This window comes from Nomascus leucogenys, chromosome X (assembly GCF_006542625.1).
Source record: "Nomascus leucogenys isolate Asia chromosome X, Asia_NLE_v1, whole genome shotgun sequence".
Taxonomy (NCBI): domain Eukaryota; kingdom Metazoa; phylum Chordata; class Mammalia; order Primates; family Hylobatidae; genus Nomascus; species Nomascus leucogenys.
The window spans coordinates 84,503,278-84,525,200 of record NC_044406.1 but is presented as its reverse complement, the minus strand read 5'-3'; the positions used below and the strand labels follow the sequence as shown (position 1 = coordinate 84,525,200).

Genomic DNA, 21,923 nt, shown 5'->3' with positions numbered 1-21,923 from the left:
AGAACAACATAGACATGAAATATTAGAAGTCATCATCAAAAGAGCAAGTTAAATTCACATTGGCCCTTTATACCAGTGTATATTTTCTTTTGAGGATGCTTGTAATTAATATCTACTCATAACTGTATCATCATCAAGATATAGATGGAACATATATAGTTTTATTTAGAGTTTGAAAATTTACACTGATCCAGCAACTCTTTAAAAAAAAATTACTGATATGTACCACAAAGTAACTTATCCTGAGGGAATTTACCAATCCTTGTGACAGTAACTTTGGTTTTCCAGCTCTTTTCTTTCAAACATCTTTAAAGAAAGTGTTTACTTATGTTGTTATACTATTTAGACATTCTCTATTGCTTTGTTTTGTTTAAATACAGAGACTTTAAATAATTCATAAAATTCTCTATTTAGTTAAAGTAAGCTATGACCATTTTCAAAAGAAGAGAGTGAGAGAAAGAGGGGGGAAAAAACCCTACAAGGAGAGCAACAAAAGGACTAATGGAAATGACCTTTCAAAAGGACATTTACTAGCATTCTAATGCAGCTGACTTAGTTTATTAGATCTGGCATCTTTCTGATCTCTGACGCTATTATCTTACTTAGGAAAAAAATACACTGTGAATGTAAGGATTTCAAATATTTAAAGTTGGAAACTGGTTTTAATTGTTTGCTAATCTTGCTCATAAAAATCTCACATTTTCATTTCTTGACACGGAGCGGATTACCTAGTCTAGATATATCTATGGAAACCTAACTATATCTGAAGATCAAATATTCTCAACAAAATTTTTATAGCATATTAAAAATTGTTTTTCTACCAGAAAAAGAAGCAACCTCTTTGTAGATGGCTGGCAGTGAATTTAAGACTTTCAAAATACAGAATCCAGAGGCTTTGGGAAGGATACCATACAATGGTTTACACATGTTCCTTAAAGGCATCATACTGTCGTACTTAGAATTATAGTCCTTTGAGTAGACCAGGTCTTTAGTAAATGGTTGTGTGAAGTAAACAAACAGTTAATGATCCCAATAGAGATACTGAATTATTTGAGGAAAACTGAAAACTTAAAAGAGCCAAAGTAGTTAGTCACATAAGTCAGACTCTCTGAAACAAAGCAGTACATCCTTTAGGCAAAGGGTGCAAATAAAATTAAGTTTTCATAATATACTCTTTTAAAAATATTCCAGGAAACTTATGCAAGTTCTTTTGTAATTGAGATAATCTCTTTGAAATACTTCCTTTACACTAAAATTTGTGGACTTGAGTGCTTTTTTAAGCGGAGCATAGCAGTAATAGATGTAAAAAGAGATTAAGAGTGAGGTAACACACCAGCCCCCCGAGAGCTTAAAAATTAGGGAAATTAGAATAGAAAAAAGCCTACAGATAATGGCTATTATTATTAATAGCTATCTAGTGGTGTTAAACTGATCAGTTCAAAGATCTGGCACTAAATTGCCTAACCAACACTCAAAATTCCAATCAAAATGACAAGTATAAATTCAGGAAATAGAACCGTAATTTAGTAATTTGAGTAATGTAAAATAATAGCCCTTATCAAGTTCTAAAACCAAATTTTATACTTTTTCTCTATATAGAATATGTACAAAACTCTTATTCTCACTACTTTACGACATGTGCAATGTCTTGCCTCAATTTATATTGCAGTAAGCTCCAGACCAGTCTCTGCCTCAAGACCAAATGGCCCCTTCTCCATCCCCAACCAGGTCCCAGACATCTCTCAGACCATAATCAGAGTGATCTTTATAATTATTTAATCTGGCAGTGTTACTTCTCTGCTTAACATATTCTCATTCCATGTTAGTTTTTGAATAAAATCTAAACTCCTAAATACTGCAAGCTAGGCCATTAGTGAGTAGGTAACTTCCTCCCTTTATGCCCTGATTTCTTACCACTTTCCCTAAAGTATACTACCTATCACTTACACCAAACAAGTTAGAGTTTCTTGAAAACACCACCGTTTCTCAAACCTTAACACATGCCTCAATGTGTACTCTCATTGTGTCTAGAATTCCTTGCTACTGCAATCCTTTTTCAATTGGCTAATTCCCATTCTGACTTTGAAATTCAGATCTGGCATCAACATCTACTGGGAATTCTTGCTTACTTCCCTTCATCTGAGTTCGGTGGCCCTCCCTCCTCTGTGGTCCTGCAATATCCTACTCTTCTCTTTTCTGGCATTTACACATGCTATGATAATAATCGATTACCCATCTATCTTCCCCACTATCCTTGCATTCCCCAAGGGCACAGAGTCTTATTTATGTATCCCTAGCATTCAGCACAGTGTCTAGAAAATAAGTATGCATTTAATAAATGTGAATTGACAAAAGAAAGCAGAAAAACAACTAGCACTTGCAATTAATATCCTGTTAAGAAGATTAAATACAGTGGGCATTCCCTCGATGGAATGATGCTTGAACAAAAGATGGGAATATATTATGCTATAATAAAGACCTTTTGTGCATTGAGGTGGGCTGTAAAGTTTATAGAATTATAGATTTTTTCCATTATTTTTCCAACTTTCTGTATTGTATTATCACAGTTTAGGGTGTACCCCCCCTGAAGGTTCCAATGAATGCATAAGGTTATTCCTCAAAATTTTATCATTTTGCATTCTGATGAAAACTAGTTATGGAGACCTCTTGTCGGGCTCCAACAGCCAATGGCCTCCATACATAAATGGCTCCCCTAAAGTCACCAACGGACATCACTTACAGAAAATACCTAAAATCCCCCTAAGTAGTATGACTTCAGCTGACACACCAAGGCTGAGAAATGCTGCAAAGGGTGGTTAATCAGTGAGCCTTGAAAAGCCAGAACAAGTATAAAAAGGGTAAAAGAAGTAACAACTAATGAGCTGGACAGATATTTTAAAGTCCTGAGTAAAATAATTTGTTAAACTAAACAGGAAATCAAATCAAGGCTCAAAAATATGACAAGTAAAGGCACAAAGTCTCTCAAGTATAGATATTGGCTTACAGTTATTTTAAGCATATGTTTCTACTCACTAAAATTTAAGCCATGACCCAGTTTTGAATCATTAGCTATATCATCATGGTACAATTTACACTATTGTGTTTTCTTTTTTTTTTTTTTTTTTTTTTGAGACGGAATCTCGCTCTGTCGCCCAGGCTGGAGTGCAGTGGCACAATCTCGGCTCACTGCAAGCTCCGCCTCCCGGGTTCACGCCATTCTCCTGCCTCAGCCTCTCCGAGTGGCTGGGACTACAGGCGCCCGCCACCACGCCTGGCTAATTTTTTTGTATTTTCAGTAGAGACGGGGTTTCATCGTGGTCTCGATCTCCTGACCTCGTGATCCGCCCGCCTCGGCCTCCCAAAGTGCTGGGATTACAAGCGTGAGCCACCGCGCCCGGCTTACACTATTGTGTTTTCATAGTGCCATGAAAAACATTTCACTAAAAATCCACAGAGGTTAATGTAATTTTCCACTTAAAAATTAAATTGATGACAGATTATATACGTACAGTACACTATATCTGAATCAGGGATAGCAAAATTGAATAAGGTGATTTGAAACACACATGGGAAACACAAGGGGAAACACTAAAGTCATTCTGAAAATTTAACTGTAAAAATATGAGCTCTTTATTCTTGTGATTTGTTATTTCCCCCTGCTGCCAAATATAGCTTCTATCCCACGAGAAGGCATGGTACATGTATGCATAATACTGTCATATTAGATTACTAGTAAGTATAACAAAACCATCAAAAATATTTGTATCATGCTTTAGCACTTTCAACTGAAATGATATTTTGTCATACTGTTCTTAAACATAACCATCCAATTATTAGTAGAAAAAAAGAAAATAGCTGTGATTATAATTTTTGCCAAAATATAGCAAGATGGACTTGTTTTACTGTTCTCTCCAGTACCCAATTATTTCTCTATCAGTAATAGTCTTGTTAATTATACCTTTTAAGGATTTCTCAAAAATTTCTCTTCTCCATCCCTACTACCTTAATCTCCTCTATGGTTTGGCTGCAGATTTGAATGATGTTAAGTGGGCAACCCAGGGGTTGTTAAAAACTGTGTTAAGATTTTTGACTTTTTCCTCCATTTCCCATTCCTCATCTAATAAATATGAATTAATTAGACAGGATTTGTGACTCTGTGAATATTTTTCTAAGTGAAGAAAATGGGATCATATGAAACCATCAGAGAAGGTAATGGTGGTCGGTGCTTGGTGTGATGGAAACCATTGAAGAATGTTAAAAAGGAACCTGAGTCACAAACTAGTGGGAAGAAAAGCTGATCATCACAAGAAAGCAGAAGACTAAGTAGGTGAGTATGTATCAAAAGAAGAAAAAAGTAGAGGACACACACCTGCCAATTTCAAAACTGACTATAAAGCTATAGTAATCAAGACATTGAGGTACTGCCATAAAGATAGACATAGTTTGATGGAATAAAAATAAAAATCTAGAAATAATCTCTTACAGTCAATGAATTTTGGATAAGGGTGACAATTATGAAATAGAATAGACTCAACAAATGGTGCAGGGATGCTGGATAGCCACATGGAAAAAAAATGAAGTTAGGTAAAACAATGAAATTATTAGAGGAAAACAGAGGTATACATTTTTGTGACCTTAGATTAGGCAACAGTTTTTTAAATATGACACTAAAAGCACAATTAAAAAAAACAGATAAATTTAGCTTAATAAAAGTTAAAACTTTGGTGCTTCAAAAGACACTATCATGAAAATGAAAACACAACCCAGAGAATGGGCGATATCTGCAACAACTCAATGATAAAATGATGACCCCATTAAAAATGAGTAAAGGGGGAAGCTCAGGTGGGCAGATAGCTTGAGTGTAGGAACTGGAGACCAGCCTGGGCAACACGGTCAAACCCTATCTCTACAAAAAATACAAAAATGAGCCAGGTGTGGTGGCATGTGCCTGTAGTTCCAGCTACTCAGGAGGCTGAAATGGGAGGATCACTTGAGCCTAGGAGGTGGAGGTTGCAGTGAGCTAAGATTGTGCCACTGCACTCCAGCCTGGGTGACAGAGCAAGACCCTGTCTCATTAAAAAAAAAAAGAAAAAAGAAAAAGAAAAGAGTAAAGGATCTCAATAGCTATTTCTGCAAAGTAGATATACAAATAGGCAATAAATAAATGAAATGCTGCTCAAAATCATTAGCCACTGGGGAAATGCAAATAAAACCATAATACTCTCATACTGAGTAGGATGGCTAACATTAAAAGCAGACAATACCAAGTGTTGCAAAGGATATGGAGAAACTGGAACCCTTTTACATTGCTAGTGGGAATGTGAAATGGTACAGCTACTTTGGAAAACTAGCAGTTCCTCAGAATGTTAAACACAGAATCACTATATGACCCAGCAATTCCACTCCTAGATATATAGTGATACGTGCTCCAAAGAATTCAAGAGACATTCAAACAAGTACTTGTACAGGAACACTAATAGCAGCACTATTTGCAATAGCCAAAAGGTGGAAACAACCCAGATGTCCATCAACTGATGAATGGATAAACAATCTGTGGTATATCATACAACGGAATTCTACTCAGCCATAGAAAGGAATGAAGTATTGATATATGCTACAACATGGGTGAACCTTGAAAGCATAAGCTAAGTGAAAGGAGCCAGACAAAACGAACACAGATTATGTAATTCCATTTATATGAAATGTCCAGGATAGACAAATACATAGAAATAGAAAATAGATTAGTGATTGACAGGGGTAGGGGTTTGAGGATGGAAGATGAGGCGTGACTGCTAATGGGTACAGGCTTCTTGAAAACAAAAACAAAACCAAGAGAAGATGCATCAGGAAGGTCTTGTCAAACATAAAGATGAAGAATGATAAGAAATAGCTAAGAAAAAAGGTTAGAAGGTAGAACTAGAGGCAATAGAGAGAGTAGTTTCAGTAGAGTAACAAACATGGGTACCACACTGCCAGGGGTCAATGAAAGGGCTGGAAAGTAGCAGATGCACTGGATATTGACATCATATTGAAGATGATTAGCCATGAAAATAATAAAATCATTTAAATGTTAGGAAGATAGGCACACTGAAAACAATTCCATGACCATTAAAAAATATTCTATGAAATATTTTGGCATCCTTATTTCTATAATGCAATTAATTTTCTAATACCTTAAGAAGATTAAAGCAATAATTATGTAAATGACCAAGCTTATATATGACATTGCCACAGCATTTTACATAATACAGCTTTTTAAATTAAAAATTGCAGTTTATAACTTTTCCTATTATTGTTCTGAATCAATTATTTTTTTCCTCAAAATAAAGACCTGGATGTAATTGCAAGAAAAGTTTAAAAAGAAACATAGGGAGACTCAATGTTTACAAGCGCCTCAGCGTGTTGGAAGCTCTGGTTTCTTTTGGCGTCATTGGAATGCTGCTCTTTATGTAAGTCTATTGTGCAGTAATGAATGAAATGGCTACCGATGCTCTCTAAATAAAAGACTCACTCTCCCTCAACAGAAGCAGGTGCTATCGAACAGCTACTGTTTGCACAGCGACTTTCCAGACAAAAACCTTACACAAAAGGAACATACAAATAATTCCTGGGAGGCCTCCTCTGTGAATCTCCAAGACAATAGCCCAGCTGCAGTAACGCCACATGTGCCATTTTTAAGGTCAGTTTGGTATCTGTGCCTTTTTCGTAGCACTACTACAAGTATATTTATAAGGCACATATCACTTAGAATTAGACATTTGAGGTTATATTACTTGATGAATGTCTTAGTATAAGGTCTTTATTGCAAACAATCTTTTGGCTGTTGGTGCTTACAGTTGTAACACAATTAAGTATTGCTAAGAAGTATCTTTTCAGCACTTTATCACCCACCATATTTTAGATTTATCTATTATTTTGAAAGGTAGCAGTTGCATGTAACTTACTTTGCAAAAGAATTAGATATTCAGCTTATAAAAATATGAAGTGATATTATTGATAATTTAAGAATTCACACTATAAGCCATGTGATTTATAATTTACTTCAGCACATAATTTATAAAAATATTTGTATCGCTATACTTCGATGGTATCCAGCAATTTCTTTAAAATAACCATCAGAATGAATAAAAGGACAGATAAAGCTTAGGTTTCCACCTAAAGTTGTATCAACAGGTTTTCATATTCATTTTGGGACTTCTAAAATTCCTGTAGTACCAGGTGTGTACAAAATAAATTATGAGATAAAACAGCAATGCTACCCAGAAAATGAGAGGAAGGAAAATGATTAGAATCACCTGTTTTTTGTTCTTTTAAAATAATACTAGAATACTGATATTCCATTTTACAAGCATTATCAACAATGCCATTGATACTTAGAAACTCCTCACACAAGACATGCAAAGGCAAATCAGAGCCATTTTAAAGGAAGGCCAAGCAATATATTTTGCTAAACAAACGAACAAAAAAACCCTATCTTCTACATGTGAGAAAAAGCGATGTTGCTTACAATCCAATAATAAGACAATTATCAGTGTTTCAACAGGAAGTCTGATAGTCTGGATGTAACAAGGGCAGGAAGAAGGCAGAACAGCAGTCCTTAACCTAAATTCAGAACTGAAAGATCAAGAGAGCCACCTGCAGTTTGAAATCCAGAAATACGAAAATTCCTCTGACCCTCTATTTAAAGGCATTGTTTCTAGGGATGATTCTCCCAGAGCTCCTGATTAATTTGGACTTGGTTAGGAAAGTACATCACAATATAACTCAGATGTACTGCAAAATAATTATATTATGTTTTCAGTTCTATGATCCTTTCCATCTAAGATTTGTGCTTTCTACTTTTTTTACAATTATATGTTAATGCATTCAATAATCAAAATATATTTATTGAGCATTTACTACATTGGTTACTTTTTATTTCCTAACCAAATGGCAACAGAACTTGTATTATAAGTGGTATTTTACTATCAACTATGCAACAATATGAGTCCCCATAAGAACAATCTTCAACTTTTGGGGGCACTATCAAAATATAAATTATCTTGCTTTTTAAAGTGAAGTTTCTACTTTCAAGTTTGGATTACATTGATTCTAAAATGCTTTTATTCTCTCCATCCTCAGTTAGGTAACCATAATGTCCTCACGGCCCATATTAAACATACCTTCAAATAAACATATCCAAGTTCATATATAAAGTTTTCAGGCAAGAGCACAGACTATTATGAATCAGGGTCTGTTTGGAGTGTTATAAGGTAATGCCATATTTGGTGTTGATACTTAAGTCCCTGCTGGATCCTAGAGTCCAAGGATATCAACATTTAGACAGGAAGAATAGGTTCTTTCCCATTTTCAGCTTTCACAATGGAGGAGAAACTCTTAACTGAGACTTAGGAGAAAGATGGCTGAAACTGTTTATTACTCTGTTCTACCACTTATAAAAATTAATATTACCACATGATTTCTAGACTATTAAAAAGTAACAATTTATTTTAGAGATTATTGCATTCTCAATTGATCTCTGGGTATGTAACTCTTTTTTTGTGTGTGAGACAGTCTTGCTTTGTCACCCAGGCTGGAGTGCAGTGGTGCAATCGCGGCTCACTGCAACCTCTGCCTCCCGGGTTCAAGCGATTCTCCTGCCTCAGCCTCACAAGTAGCTGGGACTACAGGTGCATGCCACCATACCCAGCTAATATTTGTATTTTTACTAGAGATAGGTTTCACCAGGTTGGCAAGGCTGGTCTCAAACTTCTGACCTCAAGTGATCCACCCACCTCGGCCTCCCAAAGTCCTGGATTACAGGCGTGAGCCACCGCACCCAGCCTGGGTAGGTAACTCTTAAGTCTGGAGCTAAATCTATCAACACTTTATAAAACCTAACATGATCAAGCATCAAGACTGTTGCTACCACAAGCAAACATTTCCAATACAGTGATATATCGATTTTCTCAGGAATGACAACACTCCGACTCCCATCCAGGGTATCAGAAAAATCAAACAGGGAATGGTGTTTAGTCAAGAGAAGCCTATTAGCCTTCTTAAGAAGATGTGGTCAGAATTGATTAGCTGATCTGTTTTTAACAGATCAGGTCATTCTCAACTTAGGAAAGACATCAGTTATTTTGAGATGGAAATCAAGAACAGTCAGATTTTATTCTGGCTTTAATGATACACCTTTCATATTGGCTAGTTGCTTTGTTTCTTTACCTCTTCTAATCAGATCATACTCCGGAGAAATAAATGGAAATATAAGTGAATCTATTCGTGTCTGCTACTATAGTATAGCCATAACAAAATTTATGTTTGAACACAAACCCCCAAGCACTAACAGGGTTGAGGGAAAGAGGACAAGCCTTCTTTTGGGTGGAAGAGTGATAAATTACTGACACACACAAAGAGGGTGGCTCTTGCCTCCCTAACCTACACAGACCAAAGCATGTCTTTCTCTGATGTGGGAATGATCTGAATCTGTATCTCTTTTAGAGACACTGGCTCTGGAATTACGTGTAGATATGAATACGCTGGGTGTTCATTTGAAGGTATTACCAAATGTTTTAGAGACACCAGGGATCTCACAGAATTTCTCCATTTCGAAGAGTTTGGTAACATTAACTGATAACATTAAATGCAATATCATATTTTTAGCAAAATCTACACACAAAATCGAAATATTTTTCCAGGTAAAATACCTTAAATGTAAATTAAAAGTGTAAAGTTTTCTCATTTGCTTTGATTAGTCCATATAATCTAAAGAAACAATATGAATATCTTCTTGCATGAGTTGATATGTAAGAAAACCCCTAGTATCCATCTCATTGTATTGCAGATGGCTAAAATTTCTTCCCAGACTACTACTTACCTACATATGTTTAGATAGACTATAACTTGCAAGACTGAATTATGTACTTACATATTTTTGAATGCCTATTGATTATTCCAAAGTAATCTGATTTTCTTTGGTAACACTGAAGCAGATTTGTCATCTTTAGCTATGTTTTAATAAAACATGTTTTATGTGTAGCGTCACTGCTAAGATAAGGTATTTGAACTATTTATATAGGTAAAAATTAAATTGCAAAGAAAACACCGAATCTAAAAAATCTCTTATAGTAACATGGTATAATCTTTTCCCTTAATGACTACATTCTTACTTCTATAGGTATGAATGCAAATCTGCTTCCAATATACTGTCCTAAAAAATACTTAGAACAGAAAATGAAAAGCCACATTTGGAAATTCTTGTCACTAACGAAATGTCCTGTAAGTCAAGAGGTGCATTATGATGAAAGAGTTAAGAGTCTGAGCTATGAATCCAGACAGTGTGGGTACGAACTCTAGCTCTCCCACTTACTAGCTGTGTGACCTTGGTTAATTTACTTAAGCTCTTTATGCTTCGCTTTTCTCATTTATAAAATGAGGAAAATATTAGTTTTCATTGGGTTACTGTTAGAATTAAATTAGTCCATGTGCATTAAACACTTAAAGCAGTGTCTGGTACATAGCAAACATTAGATATGTGTTTCTGAATATTATTGGTATAATCTTTAAAATAATCTAAATCAATTCATAGGTGTACAGAATGATACCCAAACCATGAAATTTTGAATAAAGTTAAACAGAAAGAAAATATTAGAAACAAAGAAAGAATAAGCAAGTCTAATATCCAAGATAAAGTAATTAAAGTCTGAAAATAAAATCTGCATTATTTCCAATGACAAAATATGGGCCGGGCGCGGTGGCTCACGCTTGTAATCCCAGCACTTTGGGAGGCCGAGGCGGGCGGATCACAAGGTCAGGAGATCGAGACCATGGTGAAACCCCATCTCTACTAAAAACACAAAAAAATTAGCCGGGCGTGGTGGCGAGCGCCTGTAGTCCCAGCTACTCGGAGAGGCTGAGGCAGGAGAATGGCATGAACCCGGGAGGCGGAGCTTGCAGTGAGCCGAGATTGCGCCACTGCACTCCAGCCTGGGCGACAGAGCGAGACCCCGTCTCAAAAAAAAAAAAAAAACAACAACAAAACAAAACAAAATATGATAATAAATAATTTCAAACTACTAATAAGAGTTAGAAACCCAAATTATCAAATAAATGTCTAGCTGTGAATAAAATTTTTAATTGCCAAATACTTAACATATCCCTATAGCACATAAACATGTAGTGTTTTTTTTGTTTGTTTTTTTTTTTTTTTTTTTTTTAAAGAGACAGGGTTTCACTCTTTCACCCAGGCTGGAGTGCAGTGGTGTGATCACAGCTCACTGAAGCCTTGAACTACTGGCCTCAAGCAATCCTCCCGCCACAGCCTCCCAAGTAGCTAGGACTACAGACGTGCATCACCTGGCTAATTTTTAAAGTTTTCGTAGAGACGGGGTCTCCCTATGTTGCCTAGGCTGGTTTTGAATTCCTGAGCTGAAACAATTCTCCTACCTCAGCCTCCTAAAGCACTGGAATTACAGGTGTGAACCACCATGCCCAGCAACATAGTAACATTTTAAGGAACATAAATCTCTCTGATGAGATGAATTTTGAGAATATTATTTAAAAGCTAAAAATAATTATCTTGGAATGTCAGAATTCCAGATGACAATAATTTTTCGATGTATACAATTTTTTTCCAAATTTGCCAAGGATATTTCCAGATTTTCTACAACAAAGTATTAATTTTATAATGAAATAACTTTACTAAAAATAAAATGCTCATCAATAGTTTTGAAACATTTTCAGAGAAAAAGCTAACAATGTAAATAACTTACACTGTAAATAAAAAGCTTATATTTGTGTATAGATATCTACCTGGAGAATTAATGCAGGTCTTCTTCCCCCAAAATTAACCTTCACAGCTGAACTTTTCCTATTCCACCTAACAGAAGAAAAATAGTACCACGCCATCTTCCAAACAAAGGTGGTCAGATTGGACAACACCACACACTGTCAACAGTGAAAGCAGTTTATATGCAAATGTACATAGCATTTTATAGGCTAACCATTTTCACAGTTACTCATTATCCTGAATATAATCCTAAAACTAGAATAGACCTAATATTATTATCCTTACTTTACATTGAAGGAAAAATGTTCAGAGAAGTAAATTGACTTGCTTGATGTCAGGGCTAGAAAGTACAGAGCTGGGATTATAAATCGGTCTTCTGATTCCCAGTCCAGTAATAGATCCTACTCTCTATCAGTAGTTCATAGCTTCACCTCCAGTAATGCAGACTTAGGTTTTCTTTCCCTGTTATTCCCATTGCTTTGACACTTAGCAAATGCTTCCATTATAACAACTGTTTTATTAGACTGTTTCTTTATAGGCATGACGCTCTATTATACTATAAGATTCCTGATGACAATAATCATATAATTTCCTCTTTGTAACCCCAGAACAAGGGAAAGTACTCTGCACAAAGGAAGTGCTTAGTCACTGTTTTCTGAATGGAAACTATAGTGTAAATTTATACAGTACATTCCACTCACCAAGCCTCAGAGTATGTTTCTTTATCAAATGTACTCACATATTAACAACCAATGACTTACTTTCCCTAATCATTTCTATTACTATTCTACTTAACTATTCCTTATATTTCAAAATTATTATACTTTTCATTAATTTATTAATTATTAATTTCATTTATACACCTTAACGTCATTTACATTATATTCTTTGTTCTTTAGGAGAGTCTTTGGTAATATTAAGTCTAAATACATTACTCGAAGCTCTCAACATCCATTCATACAGCAATAATACTTAAGACTTTCTTGCTGGTGGCTCATGCCTATAATCTCAGCACTTTGGGAAGCCAAGGCGGGCGGATTTCTTGAGGCCAGGAGTTCAAGACCAGCCTGTGTGACATGGTGAAACCCAACTCTATAAAAATTACCAAAAGGAGCAGGGCGTGGTAGCATGCACCTGTAGTCCCAGCTACTCGGGAGACTGAGGTGCGAGGATCACCTGAGCCCAGGAGGTCAAGGCTTGCAGTGAGCTGTAATCGTGCCACTGCACCCCAGCCTGGGTGACAGAGTGTGATCCCCTCTCAAAAAGGAAAAAAAAAGTCTATCTTTGCATAAGTCCCTAAGGACACTAAGAGGAATGAAAGATGGTCCCCACCCAGCAAGATCTTACCTTCTGGAGTAAAGACAGACTCTACTTCTCAAAGAGTTAAGAACATCTGAAGAAACCAAGAGTAATGCCCATCTTACTTGCAACTTCCTCTTTGATGGCTCAAATAATCTTCCTTATATATAATAACATTTGTTGGTAGGTGATAATGAACACAACTGCAAAATCACCTTGCTACTACAAACACCACCATGTCCAAAAGTTAACTGTAATAGTCCCTCCTTATCCATGGTTTCATTTTCTACAGTTTCAGTCACCCATGGTCAACTGCAGTCCAAAGATATTAAATGGAAAATTCCAGAAATAAACAATTCATAAGTTTTAAATTGTGCACCGCTCTGAGTAACATGATACAATCTCTCAGTGTCCTGCTCCATCCCGCCTGGAACATAAATCATTCCTTCATCCAGCATATCCACAATGTGTATGCTACTCACCCATTAGTCGCTTAGTAGTTGTCTTGGTTATCAAATCAACTGTAGAGGTAACGTGCTAGTGTTCAAGTAACCCTATTTTATAATGGCCCTAATGCACAAGAGTAGTGATGCTGGCATACTGTTTTTATTGTTCTACTTTATTATTTTAGCTGTTAGGTTCTTACTATGGCTAATTTACAAATTAAACTTTGTCATAAATACGTATGTATTTGAAAAAAACATAGTATTTACAGAGTTCGGTACTATCCGCAGTTTCACTGTGGGTTTTACATCCCCCTGTGGATAAGGCAGGGCTACCGTATTGGTAATTAGAAGTAGGAGGGACTAACGTATTGTTAATTAGAAGCAAGTTCCATAAGATATACCTACATGCACACACACACACACACATGCACACACATACACAAGTAGCTGCAGAGAGCACTAAGTAAATTAAGAATTGTGTTCCTGAGTCAGCGCAAGCAAGGGCTTATTTATATAGTATGCTTCAGGTTTATTCTCACTAGAAAATGTTACAAACAATGACATTAACCATCCTTTGTTAAAATGTATTGATACTGAAGCCTGTGTTAACTAGATTACCTGAACAGAGAAGTGAATGGGTCAACTGCAGCACCGCATAGCCAAGAGCTTGAATTTTCCTTGTCCTTTAGGATTTCTTTTAATCCAGTTGATGTTTCAGTTGAAATGGCATTATTGCCATTAGCTTTAGGGTGCAGGTAGATTTAAAATACAGGAGTCGTGGCATTACAATCTGATGTATTCCCCCAAGGATCTGTTTCACATAATGATGCGACAATCCTAGTCTTTTGTGATTTTTATAACTTCACTAACAGTCTTAGTTTCTTAGCAGAAGACTTTCTTTTTATGCTGCCAATGAAAAATTTATCATTAATACTAGGAATGGCATCAAAATGGATAAAACTAATGTTAGAAAATCCAAGTGAAAATCTATTAATGCCTATTACATATTCAGAGGCAAAATCTTGTTTTAAATTATTTGGATGATTATTCGAGAGAAGTATGTCTTAAATAATCATGGAACTCTTAGAATATATATATTCCACATATATATTAGAATTCCATCCATATATATAGAATATATATATGGAACCATTATTAAATTTAAAACTAAAATAGCACTGGCCTCAGGTTAGGGGAGGCAAGGAATAGGTAAAGGAGTACACATACTTAAGAAATATGTGATTGTCAAGGATCTAGATTTTGTATTGGGTGGTGAGGTCAGAAGTACTTACTGTATTATCATAAATAACTAATTAAATAAAAAGTCACCCTCAAATCAATAATAAGAGTGGGTTAAGAACAAAGGGATTGTGATTAGTTCAATTCTATTAATCTGAAATCAAAAAACAAAACAAAATAAAACTGAAGGGATAGGAATAAAGTAGCACCAGCCATATAAAAATAAACATACTCTTACCATGATTGAGCAATCATACTCTTTAGTATTTATCCAAATGAGTTTAAAACTTATATCCACACACACAGGAAAAACCTGAGCACAAACGGTTATGGCAGCTTTATTCATAATTGCTAGAATTTAGAAGTAACTAAGATGTCCTTTGGTAGGTGCTGGTACATCCACACAGTGGAATGCTATTCAATGATAAAAGAAATGAGATTTCAAGCCACTGGAAGACACGAAACAACCTTAAATGCTCAGTGAAAGAAGCGGAAGCTCAGTGAAAGAATCCAGAAAGATTTAGGCAAAACCATGAAGACAGAAAAATGACCAGTGGTTGTCAGGGGTTTGGAGGGAGGAAGGAAGGCATGAATAGGTAGGGCACAGATTTTTAGGGCAGTGAAACTCATCTGTAAGATACTAAAACGGTAGATACATGATGTGTCAAAACACATAGAACTATACAACACAGAGAGTAAACTCTAAACTATGGACTTTAGTAATGTATCAATATTGGTTCTTCAGTTGTAAAATATGAACCACACTAATACAAGATAATAATAGGGGAAACTGGAGGGGAGGGAGGAGATGAGCATATACATAGGACTTTCCATGCAATTTTCCAGTAAACCTAAAATGCTCTTTAAAAAGTAGTCTGTTAATTAAAACAATAAAAAATAGAATATAGCACTAGTCATTTGTGAATGGCTAATTAAGCACATGGGTTTGTACTATATCACTAATTTCCTCTATTAAAATCAATGTATCTTAAGCAGGATTTAACAGCAAAAGTATATGTGGCATATGTTGGTCTACCTGCAATGCTGTCACAATAGCAGCAAAGCAAATGCAGTACTTCTCATAAAAATAAAAATGAAGAACCAATAATACCTGAATCTTGTTTTACTACCTTATGTGACAATGTCTGAAAAATAATTTTTAAAAATCACCCCAAAATGTTATAAAATAAACACATACATATAAACTTTTACACTGAATTTTTAAGATGCTAGCCTCTCCTGTTTCACATATGAATAGGCAAATAAAATTAGAGGCTTGTTAACATGACAAGACAGCTGCACTTCATTTAAAATAATTAATCAACTGAATATATATGAGCATATGATGTTGGTGTGGAAGGAAACTTGGGGCATTTAGCCTCCTCCAGATCTGGTCTTGTGTGTAAAATACAGAAACATATTTTAAATCCATAAGTCAGATTAATAAATGCAAATGCTAAAACATCTTATGTTAACTAATAATTTCCAACATGTTTTGCAAGCAGCAATTTCCTTGCTCACCTAGGCAACTAAGATCCTGCTATATTTATGTGTTTCTCTTGAGTCCTGGCTCTCCACCATGCCATGCCGGCACAAAGTACTAAGTATAATTAATTTGCGGCAGGTCAGCTCCCCTCACATGGCTTTTCCTCCTTCTATTAAGTTTATTTGGATTTCATGAAGATTGTGCCAGTAATCAGGAAAAAAGGGCAGTCAGGTAATTTCTTTTTAGGTCACACTACTGCAGCTGTCTTTTATATCACATCATCATTGAACCATTTGAAAGGTGATTCATTATTGGGAATCACGAGCATCTCCAACTGCCATCAAGCTGCACCATAAGATCACAGGTGGGGTCTAAAAAATTAAATTACATAAAATGGAGACTTGTGTTATCTTGAATTTAATTAAAAACCATATATATCAATTTATCTATATTATCTCATAAAAGCATTAAAACAAGGACAGTGGAACTTACATTGAACATATATGACTGTAAAATGAACAAAGAAGGTCCCAAATTCTTGAGAGTCACTTCCTAACTCTTCCTCCCCATTCAATGCATATGTGAATTCACATTAATGCACAGTGCTTTAATGAAGTTTTACAGTATATATGACCTTTCACTTAATGTACTATTTATAATCTTCCAAAAAGTAGTGTTCTTCTCTCACTACCATCAAACAAAGGAGAAAAAAGATAATTCTAAACAACTAATGTATAGTAAATAAAATTCATAGAGAAAAATAAGACTAATGATATTTATGATGTTTTCCTCAAAGGCCTATATTAAAAATATTTAGTGATTATCAAGTTTGTATTGAGAGACACACTTCAGGGTTAATGTTTTCTGGTAATTATGTTGACAAATATTAAAATAAGCACTTTCCAGTAGATGTGCCTAAAAAATTCCTGCAATTTTCTTCAGGCAGCTCCAAGGAAGGTGTTAAAAACAGAAGTAGTGCACAACTTCATACCCACCACCATGATGGAGGCCCGTGACACACCCCACAGACTGCCAGTTGTGCCAAGGATTTTAAAAAGTCACATTTAACACTAACCAGCAAGACTAGACCACCACCACGTTTCTCCGTGAAACTGATATATTCTCTTTCTTATCACACAACCGTGAAGACTTGCAGCATGAGCTGAGGCAACTACAGACAAAGTAGATGGGCATAATGATGTAAGCAATGATATACTTTAAGAGATTAAAACAAATTACATTATGGTGGGACAGCTTGGAAATAACAGAAGCTGTGACAACAGTTAAATACACAGCAGCTAAGAATTGGGTAGCTCCTTTTGAGCAATTTTCTTTGTGGCAAGCAACTTGTCAAAGGTATCAATAGCACTCCATTCTGGAAACAGCGGCTACAGTCTCAAACTATTAAGGGGGGAAAAAAGGACTTTCCATATCCTGACATGTAAGAATGAACCTGAAGAGAGAAAGCATAAACTCCATCAACATGACCAACATTTTATACAGACACAGTAAAGATCAGTAGCCTAAAATATACAGTATCTCTCTGGTTATAAAGAAGGCTGATTCTTTCTTCTAATTTTATTTGATTTTTTTCATAACGACACTCTGATGATGCAACCTTGGCATTCTGATATAAAAGATCAACAATGAGTGACTTTCAATACTTTCAAATATGTTTACACCTTCTGCCAAATTGTATAAACTCATAGGCTAAGTGAGTTGTTCTCTAAAACAAATGGGAACAACTTAGCCTTAAGAAAAGCTCAACATCTATTTTTCACAAATTAGCCATTGATGGGTTTGCATTTCATGAAAACATTAAATGTCGATCTCACACTTGGTGAACTGCCCCACCTACTGATCCAAATGAAAACAGAAGAAATTCATCACCAACATATTGACAGCTTGTGATTTGTTTCAAGACATACCATTTTATCAGTATTCTGAGGATATATTCCTACTATACCAAGTTAATGGCAGGGTCCTGACATAATCATTTTACTTACTTCTAACAAAAAAGGGTGAGTAGCTTTTTAAGACATTCCTAGCAACAAACTTATTTAAATATAATTTGCTCAAAACTAAAGAAAGCAGAGGAATTAATATATAGATTAGTGTATAAATCCACATTTAGAGTACTCCAGATACAGCTATTAATTTTGTCTTACACAGATCATCTGCTGTAAACTGCTAGATGAGGCTTTTTTTTTTTTTTTTTTTCAGATGGCGTCTCGCTCTGTCGCCCAGGCTGGAGTGCAGTGGCGCAATGTCAGCTCAGTGCAACCTCCGTACATGAGGCTTTTTTTAAAGATATTTTGAGGCAGTATTTGCTTAAATTGAGGAAGATGTGTTACAAAGCCACCCAATTTAGAAAATGCCATGTTAACATGTACACTGACACATATTTACATGAGTCATTTTTTAAGCACAGATAATAACATCGAACAATAGAAAAAGTAACTTTGATGTAAGGTCAGCATATTGGATACTTGCTACTATAAGAAGCTTGGAAGGATTGTCAGAAGGCAGGTCACTTAAAGAATAAATGACAAATGAATACACATAGGAAAGACAATGGAAACGATTGACTTGAGTCACTTTTTATTGTGCATCAATGAAAATCAAAACAAGACCTTCCCCAAAATGAAATAGTGGTAGATTTATGGAAGGCAGAGCATTTATTTACCTGATAAGAAATGAAATATCCTCAAGAATGCCTTTTTAATTGGTTCCCATATAACAGTTAGCATTGCAGAATATTTTAAGCTAAATATGGTACATTTTGATGACTGTAACACTATATGTAGCCTAATTTTTTCCCCATGTATCTTTCATGTTTTTATATAATTTTTAGATTTAAACAATGCTACTTATCCCCATTCTTTCTGAAATACATTTTCATGTAATCATTACCCATTCTTTAACAGAGACAGAATTAAACATTTTATTTTTAAAATAAAAGCAACTGCTTTAAGGATAACTTTCTCAAATATACTAAAAAATAAAATTAGGTCTAGAAGTTGGATATATTCCTAAGCGATACACGTTTTAACTCTATATACTGATACATCAGAATAACAAGAACACAATAACAATAATAATGGCACCAAACACTCATATAACATTTACCATGGACTAGGCCACTAAATATTTTCATTATTTTTACCATCATGAAAATCCTATGAGGTAATATGATTGTCCTTCCTATTTAACAGATAAGGAACCTGAGATGTAAGAGGTTAGGTAACTTTCCTAAGGTCACTTAGCTAGTAAGTGGCAGTGCCTGTTTCCAAATCAAGCACACTGACGCCAGTTTTCATTGCCATTAAGCACCACACTAGAGCTTCAGATTCTCCCACCCACTCTGAAAAAAGCTGATGGTCTCTCACAGGTAGTTTCTGACAAATGTCTATAGTTCTCAGAGGAGTAGAAGCTGTAGAATTTATCTGGTTCAAGGTGTTGTAAAGGTGGATGCCAAGATTTATACTGGGATTAGGAAAAACAGATAGAAACATTATGTTTCATGAGGAAGAGTAGAAAACAAGTATGAGGAGAAATAGAGGCAAAGTACACAACAGATATATTAACTTCAGAAATCTGAAACAAAAAGGCAAATTTTATGAAAATAAAATCTAAGAAACAAAGCCAAAAAACAAATCACATTCCATCTTTAGGACCCAACAACCTGGTTCGCAGATATTCCCACTTTGCCTGTAAATTTCCCCCAAATTCCTTTCCATTATCCATCTTCCTGAACTATTACTTAAACACTGATCACCATCCCTTCTTTTCTACCTCTTCCTCCTTTTGTCATTAACCCCATAGTGCAATATTGTATTTCTGGTTCCTCTCTCCTCACTGACAATCTTAGAAAGCTCATCTTTCCATATTTATATTTCTGTTGCTTAAAACTCATCACTAATTATACATCCCACCGTGTCATGAAAATAAACATGGGAAAGATGGAAATAATATACTGCATCACGAAGAGGCTCTTTCCTATTTTTCTATCATCAGAGCCATTCTCTACTTTCCTAGGCTTATCAGCCAGTCAATCCTTTGACTCCAACACCAATGCCCACTGATTCCGCCTTCCTTCCCTTGTATGTCCACAGCTATTAATAGTTTCTAAGTTTTAGTTATCTTACTTCTTGGTTGCTAAAACAGTCATATAGCTCATGCCCCTGCCCCAAACTTCTTCCACTCCAGTGCCATGTCCAGGTGCCAGATCTGTTTATCTCAAACATCACCCTGCAAGTACACCAAGATTTCCTAATGTCAGTCAGAGATCTCATCTCCAGAATTTGTTTTTGAAGACCCATTTGACCAGGGAAAGCAACAGAGAAAAAGTAGCCTTTGAACCTGGGAGAATGAATGAGTTCACTGCAGAAAAGCAGTCTGCAAGAACAGAATGATTCCGTAAGGAAGCCTCCTCGGGAAACCACCTTGAATTGGTTAACAAAGTTGCTGAGAGCTGAGCATTGCCTTGGTCTGTTGTACAGCCATCTTTATAAGGAAAAAGAAGCAGTCATGGACTAAACACAGAGCAAACTGAAAGGCCTGGAGAAATAACTCTCCCTCCCCCACTTTTTCTTTCTGTGTTCAATGAGCAGAAAATAGTCATGGAGAAAAGGGGGTGGACAGCTGCTCTGCTCTTGTCAGTTTTCAGTTGGAGAGAAATGCACAGAGAGAATACCAGGAAAGGCTCATGGTCCCAGACTGCTGTCATTTAATAGTTTTTCTGTCTGCTTTTTATAGGTATTTTGTCTTCTCCCTTGCTGTCAGCTGTCACTTCATGTGGTTGTCAGTGAACACGCCATACCTCAGTAGTTGAGGCCTAAGTGCTGGCATTAAAGAAATCCTAATTACTGAATTAAATACATTCCTAAATTACTGAGTCAGTGTGGATGCCTGAAACTTCCAGCATCAGCAGGCAAACAAGACTAACAGCAAGGGAGAGACTTAGCTAAGTTGAGAGAGGCAGCAAGATTGCCTGTGGCTTCCAGTTAGTTTGAGAGGTGGGATATGCAAAGGAAAAGAATATAAAAATTGGTGTGAAGAAACTGTAGATGTCAATTCTGCTGTGTGAACTTGGACAAATGGTTTATTTGCTCTGTTCTTAGCTATAAAATTCTTTAATAATACGTATTTTCCAATGTTGTGATGAAGAACCACCCACTATGGTTCCTTTGCTAGGAGAGACAGTCAATAAATGTTAAATTTTCTATAATCCCACACCCATATAAAGAAACGTGTAGTTAACTATTCAAAATACCGAAGATCTTGATATTTTAGGTTGTTTACTATTAAATGCACAGAGGTAGTAAGTTTACAAAGATAACAATGGAAAAGAGTGTGCAATTTAGTCAGTTTGGATTAGAAAATGTACACTGAAGAATAGTGAGAAATGTACTTAAAGAGGTGGCAAATGGAAGTGAGGATAAAACTGTTCAAGTTTTATATAAAATGACAATATTCCATTTAAGAAGCTCCATTTTCATGGGATATACATGTGGACAAAGAATCTAGAGTCAAACTGGCCCAGCTCAACACCCAGTTCTGTCATTTCCATGAGAGAGTAGATGAGTTCTTTAACCATCTGGAGCTTCAACATTTTTTCCCTTAACTAGGCTTCAATAATAGTATCTACTTCAGATGGTTGTGAACATTAAATGAGAGAATG

At 35.7% G+C, this 21,923-nt stretch overlaps 1 protein-coding gene across 1 annotated transcript in view; it reads right to left on the bottom strand.

Moving 5' to 3' along the window:
• Nucleotides 1–21,923, bottom strand: part of DIAPH2 (diaphanous related formin 2) — a 938,691-nt gene that overhangs the window by 591,057 nt on the left and 325,711 nt on the right. The gene's annotated exons all lie outside the window — the stretch shown is intronic.